This window comes from Mustela nivalis, assembly GCF_964662115.1.
Source record: "Mustela nivalis genome assembly, chromosome: 4".
NCBI lineage: Eukaryota > Metazoa > Chordata > Mammalia > Carnivora > Mustelidae > Mustela > Mustela nivalis.
This window is the reverse complement of record NC_139023.1, coordinates 152,316,403-152,333,592: the sequence shown is the minus strand read 5'-3', so window position 1 is coordinate 152,333,592 and position 17,190 is coordinate 152,316,403.

Sequence of the window (17,190 nt, the reverse complement as noted above, 5' to 3'; positions counted from 1 at the left end):
TAATATTATATGAAAGATTAAATAAGTAGAAACAATGAAATAATTAAGATAATAAAAATAAAACTAAAAAATGAGAAAATACTAAAATATGGAATGTCAAATACATCGTAGCATCAGAGTGTATGGGTGTGTATACACATCTTACTAATTACATATTCATACATATACATTAATATACAACCATATTAAAGAAAAATTTCTCCAATTATGATTTGTTTTATGGTTTTCAATTTTTTAATTACATATGTGGGTTTTCCTTTGTGATTTATTTTATTTGCTCAGTTATAATTTCCCTCCTCATCTTATTTTGTCAGGAAAATCTTGACTTTATTGTGTTATTATATCAGAAATTTTATTTTTATATTTAAGTCATCAATCCATCTTGATAAAAAAGATAATGAGATTAAATCCAAGGATAATTAAAAATAGAAAACTCATCTACAACTGTACCATTTTCTGAAACAAGACAAGTTTTCCAGTTGGCTCATAAAGGACTGGAAAACATAAAATAGTCAAGGATCAAGGGAGCTACTTAAAATTTTCAAGCAATAATTCTTATAATACTTTGAAACTCCTGGCTGGCAAAGTATGTAAGAAACGAGGCACTGGTGGATGTATAAACTGCTACAAACATTCAGAATAGCAAACTGACGATAGAAATAAGGAGCCATACAATCTTCCTTATCAATAACTCTACTTCCAAGAATCAATGCTAATAAATAATCTCAAATTCAGATGTTACATAGGAATCAAAATACTGTGCCATTAATTATAATAGTGAAAACCTGGAGGAAATTTAAATGTCCAACAGTGTGAAAATAGCCTTGCAAACTATGATAAATATAAAGGAAAAATTATATGGTGTTCAAAATAAATTTTCCTAAAAACATTAATTCCATGGTGGTGTTTAAGGTTTACTGAAAATTTGTGATACAAAATTGTAAGACAGTATAATCTTTTTATATAAATGGTATAAATTTCCTAATTTACACTTAATACACACACATACATACATAGAAAAATGCATAGAAGAAAATACATTAGAACGAAAACAGTGATTCTCCTTGGGAGAAAAAATTGATAAATGATTTTTATTTACCTTCTTTCACTTTTCTATGTTATCCATGTTAACAGCTTTGTTATTTGAGTCTTTGATACAGCAACCAAATCCATATCCTAATTTATACAACATTTTTGAGACTGTGAATTGTCTTCAATAAAATGAAAAAAAATCCCTTGAAGAACGTTTATAAAAACGCTGATGAATAATTATTTAGATTTCAAGATCTTAAAAGTGTGACTTTCGAATTTCTGCTTTTCCAAAATAAACTAAGGTCTACGGCCATACCACCCTGAACGCACCCGATCTCGTCCAAAATAAACTAAGTTTCCCGTAAGAACTGTGAATCCTTAGTAGCTTCCCTTCCTGTCATGATTTAGAATTTACCATGCTGGGTTAGCTCACATTCAGACCAAAAATATCTCATAAACAGAAATGCCAAAAAGTGGGCCGCCTGGGTGGCTCAGTGCATTAAGCCTCTGCCTTTGGCTCAGGTCATGATCTCAGGGTCCTGAGATCAAGCCCTGCATCGGGTTCTCTGCTCAGCAACGAGCCTGCTTTACCATCTCTCTCTCTCTCTGCCTGCTTCTGCCTACTTATGATCATTTAAAAAAAAAATGCCAAAAAGCCATTCTGCTCCTTGATTGTACCATGTAGGATTACATGTTAGCCATGATCTCCAAATATCTTCAATTTGATCAAATACCTCATAGATCTGATAAGTAATCAAATATGGATTCCATTTTTTCTCAACTCTCAGAGTATTCTATTATCTTTTAAATTTGATCTATCAACAATGTTACTATATGTAGATGTGAAATCTTTCAATTTGTTAAGTTTTGTGCTATCTATTTTATTTGGAGGAGTATAATTGCTAATAGTATTCTTACCTATAAATTTTAACTCTCATTTATGTCTTTGTAAGATCTGTGTCTTTCTAGTGATGATGAGAAGGAACACGGTGGGCTGTGGGGAAAGGTGAGCCAGCTTGAGCTGAGTACTGAGTGCCCTGTTCCTCCTTCATGTCACTGGATTGCATGCAAATTGCCCTGTGTCTCCAACTAAGATGTAGATGCTTATTCCTTCTCTCTGGGGTAACAGAGTATAGTACAAAAAGCATTTTGTTTAGACCCAAAGACTTAGTCAATGTCAGTATTACATAGCAAGAAAGTTAATTTCTTGCTATCCCAGACATCAACTAGTTAATATTCAAACTCCTATACCGCTGCAGTGTCCCCCACATCCAACCTTGAAATGCCCTCAGAGCCACTGCCCTGAGTACTGGGTACATTTGGGGTTATCTTTTTCAAATTCATCCCAAAGGCATTTCTGCTTCAGGTGGTTTTTCCATGTTGCTGCCCCCTTTCAACTTGAAATTTGTTCTGATTGTCATGGTAATTATGCATTTTGCTTATCTTTTTAAATAAGTATTCATTCTCTGTCATTTCTAAGAATTTGAGTTCTGGGCAAGGATGGTACATTAATAAAATAAAACTTAAAAAACACTTTTTCCAAATGTATCTTAGGTGTTTTTATTCTATTTTTTTTTAAACTGCTTAGTTAATTAAAATAACATTATATTATTTAAATCTGGGGAAATTTGTCAGGGAAATAAATATCTTTATGAAAGTCACTGTAACAAGGAAAACATTCCTCCAGACTTTTTACATTTCTTACAAATAGTTGTTTTATAAAAGTCAGACATGCCTTTTCAAAATGTATTTTGGTTTTGATATTAAATTATATAACTTTAATGTGGTTTATTAACATATAATTGATTCTCATGAATTTTTCATTTATTGAAATATTTTATTTTTTATATATCTATTACATTTTGCTTTCGCTTTCTACTATTTCCTATTGTGTTATATAATTTTTCAAGGAAAAAATTATAAAATACAGGAGTCAGAATGGTTATGCTGTTATTTTTTCTTTCTAATTTACATGAGAGAAATTCCAACATTATTATTGTTTTTTTATCTATTAATTCTTACACTTTAACGAAACTTTATAATTTTTTCTGCTCTACTTTTGGAGACCAAAAAATCATGTGACAAGCTCTGTCTTTCAAATCTTTATTGTAGGAGCACCTGGGAGGCATAGTTGGTTAATTGCCCAATTCTTGATTTCGGCTCAGATGGTGATCTCAGGGCCCTGGTGTTAGGATTGTGAGAGCAAACCCTGTATTGGGCTCAGTGTGCTCAACATGGAGTCTACTTGAAATTCTCTCTCCCTCTCCCTCTGCCCCTCCCACTCATGCTCTCTCTAAAATGAATAAATATTTTTAAATGAATGAATAAATATTTTATTGTAGAATGTATGATTTATCACTATCATGATTTTTCTCTTCATGTTTTTTAATTAAATTTTTCCTGTTTCCCATATTAATTTTGGGATCTATGCTTTTGTTTTTGTCTTTTGTTTGCATTTTCTTATTGTACTTTTATTGGGTCTTTTATTTTTCAAGTTTTTAGGAAGATGGTGATCATATACATTTTATATTGACATGATTTTTATTTTTATTTTTATTTTTATATTACATTATATTTGACAAACCTTGGAGTTTCCATTTTTCTACCAATGATTTTAACTTTTCTATCTAGCTTAGTAAGTGTTTTATGTTTTAATTCTATTGTATATTTTATTCACTGTTTTGAATCTTGTTCTTTTTTAATTTTGCTATATGGCCTACTTTCTTTTGGTGTTTCTATTTTTTCTCTCTTGTTTTCTAAGTATGGACTCTTTTTTTTTTTTTTAAAGATTTTATTTATTTACTTGAGAGAGAGACAGTGAGAGAGAGCATGAACGAGGAGAAGGTCAGAGGGAGAAGCAGACCCCCCATGGAGCTGGGAGCCCGATGCGGGACTCGATCCCGGGACTCCAGGATCATGACCTGAGCCGAAGGCAGTCGTCCAACCAACTGAGCCACCCAGGTGTCCCCTAAGTATGGACTCTTGTTGTGACTTAAAATATTTTTATATTCAAGTCTTTTTAAATCCGAATAGAACCCATCTTTATTTCATTATCTATATCAAGACTGGGATAGTAATTATTGACTTTACATGATGTGAGACAAGATCAGCACATCCAATTTTTGCCATTGTTAAACCACCAGATTTACTAGAAGTAAAAGGAAAATAAAAGTAGGAATACCTACTCATTCAAATGTAATTTTTTAAAAGTTTCCAGGACACATAACACCAAAATATTTCTATAAATACTCTACATGCACCTTTTTATCCCATAATTGTATTCACTGTGCCAATTGTGACTTTTCTCCTTTTTCTCTCTCAAGTAAAATATCTTGCCTTGTTCCTTTGTCTTTTCTCAAGTCTTCATCTTCTCAACCCTCCTCCCATCTCCTCTCTCTCACTTCCTTCCCTTGTGTCTTCCCCTATTTATACTTGTTTCTATGCCCTCCCCAATAACCATAGAGTTACTGTTGGTCAGTCCTTCTCAATTATTTAAGAGAAGTATTCCCTCTCTCACTTTCTATAATTCCCACTCATCACCACAGTTAGCAAATCAAATCGTTTGAAGGGGTTAACTGTCCTCTGAAGAATTAACAGGTCCATATACAGTTGGCCATTGAACAACACACAGTTGAATGGCACAGGTCCACTGACCCATGGCTTTTTTACAGTACAGGGCTACAAATGTATTTTCTCTTTTTTTTTATTTTCTTAATAACATTTTACTTCCTCTGGCTAACTTTAGTGTAAAAATATAGTTCATAACATACAAAATGTGTGTTGACTGTTTATGTCAACAATAAGCTATCAGTAATTAAGTTATGGGGGAATCAAAATATATATGGCTTTTTTTTTTACTGTGTCAGTGTTGGTGTCCCTAATGCCCTTATTGTTCAAGGGTCAGTTGTCTATGCTTATCAATACTGATCTGTAACTTTCTTCTACTGGGAAAATAAGTGATGATCATATACAAAGAAAGCAACACGATCTATTTTGTAGTTTCTCTATCATTTTGAGGCTCATGGCGAAATCCTCTCCCTTATTCTCTTTCCCTGTACAGTCAGGCTTAACTCGACGCTGAAGGCTTTAGGGTGTTTTTGTCCACTTAAGCTGAATTGTCATCACCAACACCTGGGAACAAGATTTTTAACTATCTTGGAAATATAAATATCTTAGATCTGAAAGGAAAGAAGGCTGGTGAGTCAGTAACCTCTGTTGTCACTTTGCTTCTTCTGTTAGCATCTCGCCATACCTCTACTGCCCATCCTCCTATTTCTTAAGGAAAAATAATCTTGGATATTTGCCCTAAAAAATTAATCTCTCCCTCTAGAGTCTCTGTATCACAGTGAAAGGAAAAGAACTCCACATTTATATAGGATCTTTTCCTACCACATGAATATAGTCCACATAACATGTCCTTTGTCCCTCCTTGTCCCCCCTCAAAAAAAAAAGGTAAAGTCATTTCTTTCTCATTAAGCCCTGGGTATAAGCTTCCATTTATCCATGTGATCACAGTAGAAGCAATTTAAGAAAAACTGTCCCTGGGGTGCCTGGGAGGCTCAGTGGGTTAAGCCTCTGCCTTCAGCTCAGGTCATGATCTCAGGGTCCTAAGATTGAGCTCCATATCAGGCTCTCTGCTCAGTGGGGAGCCTCCTTCTTTCTCTCTCTGCCTGATTCTCTGCCTGCTTGTGATCTCTGTCTGTTAAATGAATAAATAAAAAGAGAGAGAGAAAGAGAGTGAAACTGCCCCTAAACTATGTTAAATACTTAGGAGCCTTGATTAGAACTGGAGTTCTACCTGTCATGACTTCCCTTCTTTTCAATTCCATGCCTCCCTGAATATGTTGCATCTTAATTTTCACACACCAGATCTGCCAAATTTTTATCAGGAAAGGATACAACATAAGTAGTATATAATACTTCTTACTTCCTCTCAGTAAATTTTGACTTCTTCTTCCTCCAACTCCACCACAACCAACATCATTCAGTTAACTATTTACTCTACTCTTAGAATAGTCTTCCTAGCTACCCTACAACCCAGCAATTTCACTATTGGTTATTTATCCCAAAGATACAAATGTACTGATCCAAAGGGACACATGCACCCCAATGTTTATAGCAGCAATGCCCACAATAACCAAACTACAGAAAGAGCCTAGATGTCCATCAACAGATGAATGGATAAAGAAGATGTGGGGAGGTACACACACACACACACACACACACACACACACAATGGAATATTACATAGCCATTAAAAAACCAAAATCTTGCCATTTGCAATGATGTGGATGGAACTTGAGAGTATTATGCTAAGCAAAATAAGTCAGTCAGAGGAAGACAATTATTATATAATCTCACTGATATGTGGAATTTGAGAAACAAGGCAGAGGATTATAGGGGAAGAGAGGAAAAAATGAAACAAGATGAAACCAGAGAGGAGACAAACCACAAGAGACTCTTAATCTCAGGAAACAAACTGAGGCTTGCTGGAATGGAAAGGGGTAGGAAGGATGGGGTGGCTGGGTGATGGACATTGGCTAGATGATGGACATAGATGATGGATGAGGGTCTGTATTGAGGTGAGCACTGTGTATTGTGTAAGACTGATGGGTGCCTGGGTGCTTAAGCACCTGCCTGCAGCTCAGGTCATGATCCTCGGGTCCTGGGTTCAAGTCCCACATCAGCTCCCCTTGCTCTGTGGGGAGTCTGCTTCTCCCGCTCCTTCTGCCTGCCACTCCCCCTGCATATGCTCGCTCTCTCTCTCTCTCTCCATCAAATAAATAAATAATTCTTTTTTTTAACTTTTTTTTTTAAGATTTTATTTATTTATCAGAGAGAGAGTGGGGAGAGAGAGCGAGCACAGGCAGACAGAATGGCAGACAGAGGCAGAGGGAGAAGCAGGCTCCCTGTCGAGCAAGGGGCCCGATGTGGGACTCGATCCCAGGACGCTGGGATCATGACCTGAGCCGAAGGCAGCTGCTTAACCAACTGAGCCACCCAGGCGTCCCAAATAATTCTTTAAAAAAAAAAAAAAGACTGACCCATACTCTTGAAACAAATAATACATTATATGTTAAGAAAAAAAAATTGTCTTCTTAATTCTTAAGTCTGATCCTGTTTCTCTTCTGCCCAAAAAATATTATGCAATAAAATTCAAACTCCTCAAGATTACACTCATGGTTCTGTCATATGGTCTTAATTCACTTCCAGATCTTAACTTTTACTGTTTTTTTCTCATTGCTTATATTGCATTCAAATCAGACATTAGCAAATCCATTTTCATTTGTATGCTTTTTTTCATGCTGGATTTTCATGCTTTTTTTGAATGCTTTTTCCACTTGAAATCCTATCAACACTTGGAGACAAACAGAGGATCATAGGGGAAAGGAGGGACAAATAAAACAAGATGAAATCAGAGAGGGAGACAAACCATAAGAGACTCTTAATCATAGGAAATAAACCAAGGGTTGCTGGAGGGGTGGAGGTGGGGGAATGGGTTAACCAAGTGATAGACATTAAGGAGGGCATGTGATGTAATGAACACTGGGTATTATATAAGACTGATGAATCACTGAACTTCACCACTGAAGCTCCACCTCTGAAACTAATAATACCCTATATGTTAATTAATTGAATTTAAATTAAAAAATAGCAAAAAAAAAAAAAAGTGCTTTCGACACTTGGAAAACTTTATCAAGCTTATATTTTGAAATCTTATCAATCTCAAATCTCATGTTCATCCTTGGCCTACATTATTCCTCATTTCAAGATAATCAGTCCTGACTTTTTAATCCCACTGGAAAACAACAATCTACTCTCCCTTTTTATTTCAGGTGCATGGTTAACTGTTACATTGACAGTCCAATGAATGCTGCCCTTAGTATTCATATTCTTCATATCTTATGTTGTATTTATATTCTCCTACAATGACCCTGGACTTGGCAAAATTACTGTTTATAAAATGGGACATTAGCGGATGTGATACAAGCAGAGACTTGATAAGTTTTTGAACATTGGTCCTTATCTCCTTGGGAAAATTCCTCTTAGAATTCAAGAAGTTGTTATACTAAAAAAAAAAAAAAAAAAAAAAAAATCTAGACTATCCTGCTTAAAGAGGGCTCATGTAGTAAAATACTGGAAGATTGTACACAGATGTAGAAAAGGACCACTTGGAAAAACAAGTGAAGTGCTCTAAATTGTGGTCATCACCAAGACCCAAACACATGAGAGAGATCTTCTTCAACTTTCAGCTCAGCCCATTCACCAGTTTCCTACCACATAGGCAAAAGAATGACGTACTCAACTCAAAACATCATGCAAAATAATGTCATTGTTTTAAGTCAGTAAGATTTCAGGTGGATAATTATGCACTGACAGATAACTGAAATACTGTATTCCTTTTTTCCACTGGATTGAAAACACTTTAAATTGATTCAATGTGTTTTCACTTTGTTGAAGAATACTTAGCATAGTGCCTTACAAAGTGTATATATTAAATAAATATCTAATTTAATATGGTCTCCTGATATATTCATTACAAATCTGAAAAGTTAGCATGACAGATTTTTAAATCCTTATTTTAAAATAATAGGAATATCAGTTAACATTTGTATAGTAATTTAATATGGTTCCAAAATGGATTTAAAAAAAAAGACCAACTCTAGAACTAATATCCAAGTATAAAAAGTTATAGAATATAAGATTTTTATACTAAAATTAATTGCTTTCCTATACACCAGCAATGAACTATTGAAATTTGAAATTAAAAACACAAGAAAGGGGTGCCTGGGCAGCTCAGCTGATTAAGCAACTACCTTTAGCTCAGGTCATGTTCTCAGGGTCCTGGGATCAAGCCCCACATTGGGCTCCCTGCTCATCAAGGAGTCTGCTTCTCCCTCTGCCTCTGCTCCTCTCTCTGCTCATGCTCTATCTCCCTCACTCAAATAAATAAAATCTTTAAACACACACACACACAACAAAAATGACTTTTTTAAAAAAGAAGTAGTAATCCATATTCATGGAAAAGAAGATTCAATATTGTTAAGATGTCAGTTCTCCCCAACTTGATCTATAGATGCCACAAAATCCCAGTAAGTTGTTTTGTGAATACCAACAAACTGATTCTACAGTTTTTATGGAATGGCAAAGGACCCAGAATAGCCAATGCAATATTTCAGAATAGCAAAGTCATAGAACTTACATTACCTGACTTCAAGATTTACTATAATGCTACAGTGATTAAAATAGTGTGGTATTGGTAAAGGAACAGACAAATGAATGGAGCAGAAGAGAGAGCCCAGTAATAAAATTACATAAACAGAGTCAACTAATGACAAAAGAGTAAAAGCAACCCAATGGAGAAAGGACAGCCTTTTTAACAAATGGTCCTGGAAAAATTAAAGATACACACACACACACACACACACACACACACACAACTAAGTCTAGATATGAATACTATATCTATCCCTAGAATTACCTCAAAATTGACACAGACCTAAATGTAAAATGCTGAACTATAAAAATTCTAGTAGAAAACATTAAAAATCTAGATAGATGACTTTGGATTTAGTGTACAACACCAAAGTCCAATCCATTAAAAATTTTGATAAATTAGATTTTATTAAAATTGAAAACTTCTGCCTATGAAAGACACTGTTAAGAGAATAAAAATGCAAGCCAGAGACTGTTGGAATATCTGATAAAGGACTATTATCCAAAATATACCCCCAAAAACCTTAAAATTTAACAATAAGAAATCAAACACCACCACCAAAAAGTGGACAAAAGATCTAAAGAGATACCACACCAAAGAAGATAAATAGATGGCAAACAAGTACATGAAAAGATGCTCACTATAACAGGTCATTAAGGAAATGTAAATTCAAACAATGAGGTAACACTATACACCTAGGCCATTTGACAACACCAAATGCTTGTGAGATGCTTCAACAACATGAACTCCCATTCTTTGCTGATGGGAATGCAAAGGAGTACAGACACCTTCAAACATAGTGTAACATTTTACAAAGCTAAACATAGACTTATCAAAGCACCCAGCATTTGTGCTCCTTGGTATTTACCCAAATGAGTCGAAAATATGTCCACACAAAAGCCTGCAAAAATCAGCTTTATTCATAATTGCCAAAATCTGGAATAAAACAAAATATCCCTTAATATGTGAATTGATTAATGGGGTGTATCTATGCATGAGAATAGTATTCATTGATAAAAAGAAATGAACTGTCAATCCATACAAAGGTATGTAAGAATCTTAAACATATTGCTAAGTGGAAGAAGCTGGTGTGAAAGAGTGACATACTGCATGATTCCAACTATATGACATCTTGGAAAAGGCAAAACTATGGAGACAGCAAAAAAAGATCAGTGATTTTTCAAGGGTTTCAGAGAGGCAAGGAGGGATGAATAGGTGGAGTACAGTGGATTTTTAGGGCACTGAAACTATTCTGAGTGGTACTGTAATAATGAATATATGATTATCTATTTGTCAAAACCAACAGTACTATGCAACACGAAGAGTGAATCCTAATATAAACCATAGACTTCAGTTACTAATGTATCAATGTTATTTCATTAATTATCAGAAATCTAATATATGAAAAAGAAAACACATGGTATAGGGCTTGGCATTTAGCAGCACTGCAATGAGCCATGACTATAACTAAAATGGTTAGCAAATACTGGGAAATATTATTGTGTAATTGGCTTCTAAGAAGTGAGATATTGAAAGTCCATTTAAAAATATTTTTGTCTTGTATACATTTTCCCTTTTTTTATTTAAGTAAAAAAATTCATTATACAGTAATTTTATGTATCAACTTGACAGGACCACAAGATGCACAGCTATTTGATCAAACATTATTCTGGGTATTTCTCTGAGAATGGGTTTTGGCAAAATTAGCATTTGAATCAGAAGACCAAGTAAAGCACACTGCCCTCCCTCCTGTGGGTGGGTCTCATCTAATCAGTTGAAACCCTTTATAGAACAAAAAGATGACTCTCTTCCAAGTAAGAGAGACTCCCACCTGATTGCTTTCAAACTGGGAGATCAGCTTTCTGTCTGCCTTCAAACTCAGATCAAAACATTGGCTCTTCCTGGGTCTCCTGACTTTGGACTCAGACTGAAATTAACCATTAGCTCTCCTGGGTCTCCAGCTTGCCCACAAATCACTCTGCATATAATGAAACTTGCTCTCTTCCATAATTATGTGAGCCAATTCCTTATAATAAATCTCTTTGTGCACGTGCGCACACACACACACACACGCACACACACATACCCTATTTGTTCTATTTCTCTGGAGAACCCAAATGCATATAGTAAATACAAATTAAATTTTGTTGACCAGATGACAAAATTACGGCCTAATTTTTGTAAAGTCTACTTGCATTGAGGTCCTCTTTCATTCAATGGACTGAGATGAGTCTATTCTTCTTTTTCTGAGAAGCCTGACTTACTTTTTCACAAATACCTTAATAATAAGATTATCCCTACAATTACCTGTGTGACCTTAGTGAATCTCTTTCCTATAGCACAAAGGACCCTACAGGTACCTTTGTCACTGCCCTTAATATTACATTATCCACAAAGTATCTACATTTTTGTAATGTCAGTTATCATTTTTTCTGATTAAGCTACTACGGAATTATTATTTCTGTAAAATTTCCCTTAAATTTTTCCAAATTTCTTGTCTTTGAAGTTACAGCAGTTTCCAGAATTTATACTGTGATTTTCATGAGAATTAAAAACGGATAGTAAGTATGTCTAGTTTGCTTCTTTTCTATAGAGTTCTTTTTCAAATTATCTCTTTATCCTATTCCTATCTCCTTTATCTTGTCAACTCCTTTGATAAGTCTGTTAGGTCCCTTCTTTCTTTCTTTTTTTCATTCTCATGCACACCTAGTGCCAATTCTGGCTTTTTGGTTTGTTTGGGTTTTTTTAATCTGAAAAATAATGGCCGGAGTTTGGGTTCCCCCACAACTAACTATAATTTTTTTTTTTAAACCTTAAAAGAAGGGTAAAATGATCTCAGCCTGAATTTCCTATTCAAAAAAATGGGAAATGGGAGATATCTGAAAAGTGTATTTTCTAACATATTTTTGCTGAAACTCTTGAGTCAGGCTGAAATTTCTATGTGCTTTTTTCTACCCAGCAAGATCTCTGCTTTAGACAGCTCTGGTTCATGCTGTACTGGCTTTAAGCTTTTCATTCAATGTTTAAACTCTGGGTTGATAAAATGTTTTTACCATGAAGGTTTACCACTAACTCATGAAATGTAGAAAAATAATAACATATAGATGGTTTAGACAAAATAAGTAGTATAGATTAATATCTACTTATTGTTTTGCCTTAAATTCCAAGAAGCTCAGTGATAAATAAATTTCTCTATTACATTATTATTAAGAATAACTAACTTATATTTAGCTCCTTTTTAGTTGCATTTCTGGGCCATTATATGCTAATTAGAATTTTATAGATATATATGAACTAATGTACCCATATATATGAACCTAATGCACCCATAATTTTTTTTCAATTTGGTGTTGTATTTAATTAATAAAACAGAGGTATTTATAAAGAAAATATGATTATAGTCTTTACAGTAAATATGAAATGAAACTCACATTGAGGTCATTCTTCTTTACATACAACAAAAGAATAAAGAATTTCTGAAACATTATATGGGTATAAACAATAAGCAAAGCCTTCCAAACAGCCCCAGCCCCCCAAAATTACATAATCATATAAACTTTGATTGAGAACTTCAATCCCTCCCCTAAAAAAGAACTTCAAACCAAAGCTCAACAGTCAGCATTCTCTTCAAGTATAATAAAAGTGAACTTCTCTCTATCTTTTTTTTTTTTTTTTTTTTTTGACTTCTGTGATGTTCTTGCCAAACCTGACACTCACCAAGAAACAGATCAACAGTTTCTGGGGTGTAGAGACGTCCACTGAGAAAGAAGGAGATGCGAAACTGCCCCAGTCACCCAGTTCATACCAAAATGTGTCCCCATGCGAAATGACTTTATCCTTCATAAATTCAGTTTGATTTTTTATAGAATAAGTGTATTTAGAATTATTTCATTTTTAAAAGTTATAACATTATATAAGTGACTTATCACTTGTTATCATAAAAGTCCATCTCTTCCTTTAACATAGGCCAATCAATACTAGGTATAGAGGCAAGAAAAGGCAAATTTTGTCTCTGTTGGTTTAACTGCCCTCATTGCATGCATTTTTTTTTTCAAATAATATATCAATACATTTAAAAAATATAAAGGTTATTTTTAAATTCATCTTGTCACATTTTTTAGAATTGGAAGTCATAAAGACATTCTTGACTTATTCCCACATCTCTTTTTACTTCTAGAGATACAGGTTATCACAGTGAAATTTTCTCTGACAGCTAAAACTCATGCTTAATATTCTATTTCCTGTGGAAAAGAATTGGATTATATAAATGTGACATGTGTCAAATTGCAATTTCAAACATTAAAAGTTATCATCTTACCTGGAGGCCATCACTCTGAATTTAAAGAAAAAAATTGTTAACTACTTATAAGATTAAATACGATATTTTGAATTTCAATCATTCTAAATCTTGTATCAAAGAATGTCTTGATATCAGCAATAAATATGTGAATGCTATGGTTTCAGCATATGGCCAGACTTCAAGTCACATTTTGTCTTTTTGGGGTTTGGACATTCAGAGCACATTGTTTTCAACAGAATTAGAACTCCAAGTCTGTGTTCAACATAGCACCAAATTTGCAAACAAACCATTCCAACACATAAAATACACTGATGACCCTGACAGTGATGATTTTGACAGAGCTGAAACAAGGACAGCTAAAGCTGTGTGCCCTTTCAAAGCAATCAAAACTGTTCAGCGTCAAGAGGAAAAAAAAAAAACAAACAGAAATTGTCACAATGCAAATGTTTATTCAACTTAAGTATACTCTACTTTAACCAAGTACACAAATACCTGATCTGAGTTGACTAATGTGTGGATATAAAAGGGTAGGCTGTCTTCAGGAAACACAATGAATTGACAGTGATAACTTACTGTAGAACATCACAAAAAGGGAGATAAAGGGAAAAATAAATAATATTAAACCAGTTTCCTTAGCAACTAACCAATTGACACAAAAAAGAGAAGGATATGTTCTGTCTGCTTTGAACTGTATGCTGCCACATAATTTGCTTATTATAGATTCCATACAGAGGAGTACCTGATGTAGGCTTTTTTTTATTACCTCCATGTCCAAAAGTCCTAAAATTTTGTCAACATGTAAAGGTCATTTAAATAACACTGTTTTTCTATCCTTTACTTAGAACAAAACTATAAGAAACATAAACAAAACCAGAGAATTTCACTGGGTTTTTAATATCATATTGAAATGCCTGATCTACCTTTGTTGTCTTTACTGTGTGGAATTGCATGAGTATGACAAATGTCATGGTGAAAATATCTAGATTTTCATTTATATGAGAAACATGATGGGAAGATAATTTTTTGATAGTGGTAAAAAAATATATATATATCTTGGTGACACTGTGATAAGTCAGAATCTGTTTGTAGGTGCAGAGTGAGGAGTCTTTCCCTGCTACAAGGGGATGAACAGTAGACACTTAGAAGAACATTCAACCCCCAAAGCAGCAGCCAATGACACGTATCTGTGGGAAATGCCACATGGAAAAGGACAGAAGATCGAGTCAAAAGATCCAGTCAGAAGCAGAGAATGCACATACAGAACAACATACAAGAAAAGAATTAAAAGACTGGTGGCTCTTGATACTTGACGAAGCACAGAATTTAGAGAAATGCCTTCGTTTGTATTTGTTGTTTTGTTTCTCATTGTTGTATGGCTTTTCATTGGTATACTTACCTTTATGAAATAAATACAAATACCAAATACACATGATTTCATATTTCAACCGCATTACATTTAGGTGTCTATCAATAGTTTTTATAAGAAAAATACTTTTTGTTCAACTACTCTTGAAAAATAAAAACTTATTTTTGGTTCAATTAATGTGTATGTAATCTGACACACAATGGAAGTTGAAAGTGCTTCCCCAAACAATACTTTCAATCAAAACCTGGAATCCTCTGGGGCTATTGTTAAAAAAGAAGGTTTCTAGAGCCCTCTAAAGTTCTGATTAGGTAAGCTCCTTGGAAACCACTATTTGACATCACCAACTGTTAACTCTAGCATAATACAGAATAGAATATACCAATGCACTTACTGTCAGTGTCCACACATGATTTGGAGTTATATTTTCATTTGTTACTTGTATAGGTCTTTCTGTATCTGTATATAATGCTTGACTATTTAAACCTTTATTTTAATTCCGTTGGTTAACTAACATACAGTGTTATATTAGTTTCAGGTATATGCATAGTGATTCAACACATCCAAAGGAAAGAAATTTTAATGGTGGTTTTCTGTAAAGCAAAGTCAATCCCAAGGAAAGTGGATAAAGCAGATTAGTAAGGAAGGCACAGTTTACTAGGTGTAATCATTTAATAAGGTAAAAAATTCTTTCCGGATATAAAAATAAAAGGGATTATTTTACACTGAATTACTGGGTAAATGTCTCAAACTTTTGCCTTGATTTTAGGATTAGAAATTGATAGTTCCACACCTATACTCAATCTATTTCAGGATTCCATCATTATGGAAAGTCGTGGTGGCCTCCTTAACATTCATTTTAAAGATTAGATCTATTCTAATTATTAATATTTTTATTAATATTTATGTGTCTCTGGCATTTGAAAATTTATGCCAATTTGTAAAACAAAACAAAACAAAAACACCTTTCTACTCCCATCCTCAAATGCTAAGTTTTATAAATATATTACGTGCTTTACAAATAATACTATGCTCAAATTTTCAGTGTTTCATTGATCCAGGTTTTTCTTTAGTCATGTTTCTGTAATTCTGTCATTGTGCCATGTTAATTCTATACATTGGTCTTTTTAGACAGAGGGGTCCCCATAAATGTGACTTCTCTATGAAAGCCCTTATAATAAACCTTAACTCATTGGGAAATGTAGTGACTCTACTCTTCACTGTCCTTAATTTGATCACAAGCCAATAGTTTAATTAAATACTGTTATTTAGTTAAGTTGACATCAGTTTTGTGGAAAAAGTATTATCCCTGGAACACAAGACTGCCAATTTAGGCAGTCACCCACATTTCTGTGTCTCCATCTAAAAATTGGGTAATTTGACCTCTTGCTTCCTTTGACAGTTTTAAGGAAAAAATGGGAAAATAAAAATAAAATTGCTTTTAAAAGATTATTTTGAGGGCTCCTGGGTGGCTCAGTGGGTTAAAGCCTCTGCCTTTGGCTCAGGTCATGATCCCAAGGTCCTAGGATCGAGTCCCACGTCAGGCTCTCTGCTCAGTGGGGAGCCTGCTTCCCTTCCTCTCTCTCTCTCTGCCTGCCTCTCTGCCGACTTGTGATCTCTCTCTCTCTCTCTCTGTCAAATAAATAAATATCTTTAAAAAAAAAAAAAGATTATTTTGAATAGCGCTCATAAATATAAGTATCAGTAAATCTGAGCTTGAAGTTAACACATAACTTGTGCTCTGCTGAACTGCTTACCAACAACTATGGATTTGCTCTTCAGGAAAACTATATCCAGATATATGGGGAAAAAACACTGGAAATGGGTTAAAGTCTAGTCCTGTTACTCACTGATAGGCCAGTTCGCTTCATTTCTTTTAACTTCAGCTTCATTATCAAAGTGGAGGAATTATGGTGATCAGTACACAAAGGAAACTGCTGTGACGCTCTGAAGCTGTGTTCAGAGACTGAACTTACAAAAATTCTAAAATAATAAATGAAATCAGAAATGACTAGTCCTGTGGCACCTGGGTGGCTCGGTCTGTTGAGCGTCTGCCTTCAGCTCAGGTCATGATCTCAGGGTCCTGGGACTGAGCCCTGCATCAGGTTCCCTGCTCAGTGGGGAATCTGCTTCTCCCTCTTTCTCTCCCTGTCACTCTCCCTACCTGTTCTCTCTCTCTCTCTCTGAAATAAATAAATAAAATCTTAAAAAAAAAAAAGACCATTCCTAAGGAAGAATAAAATATAATAAAATATACCATATAATGTAAAAAAGGGT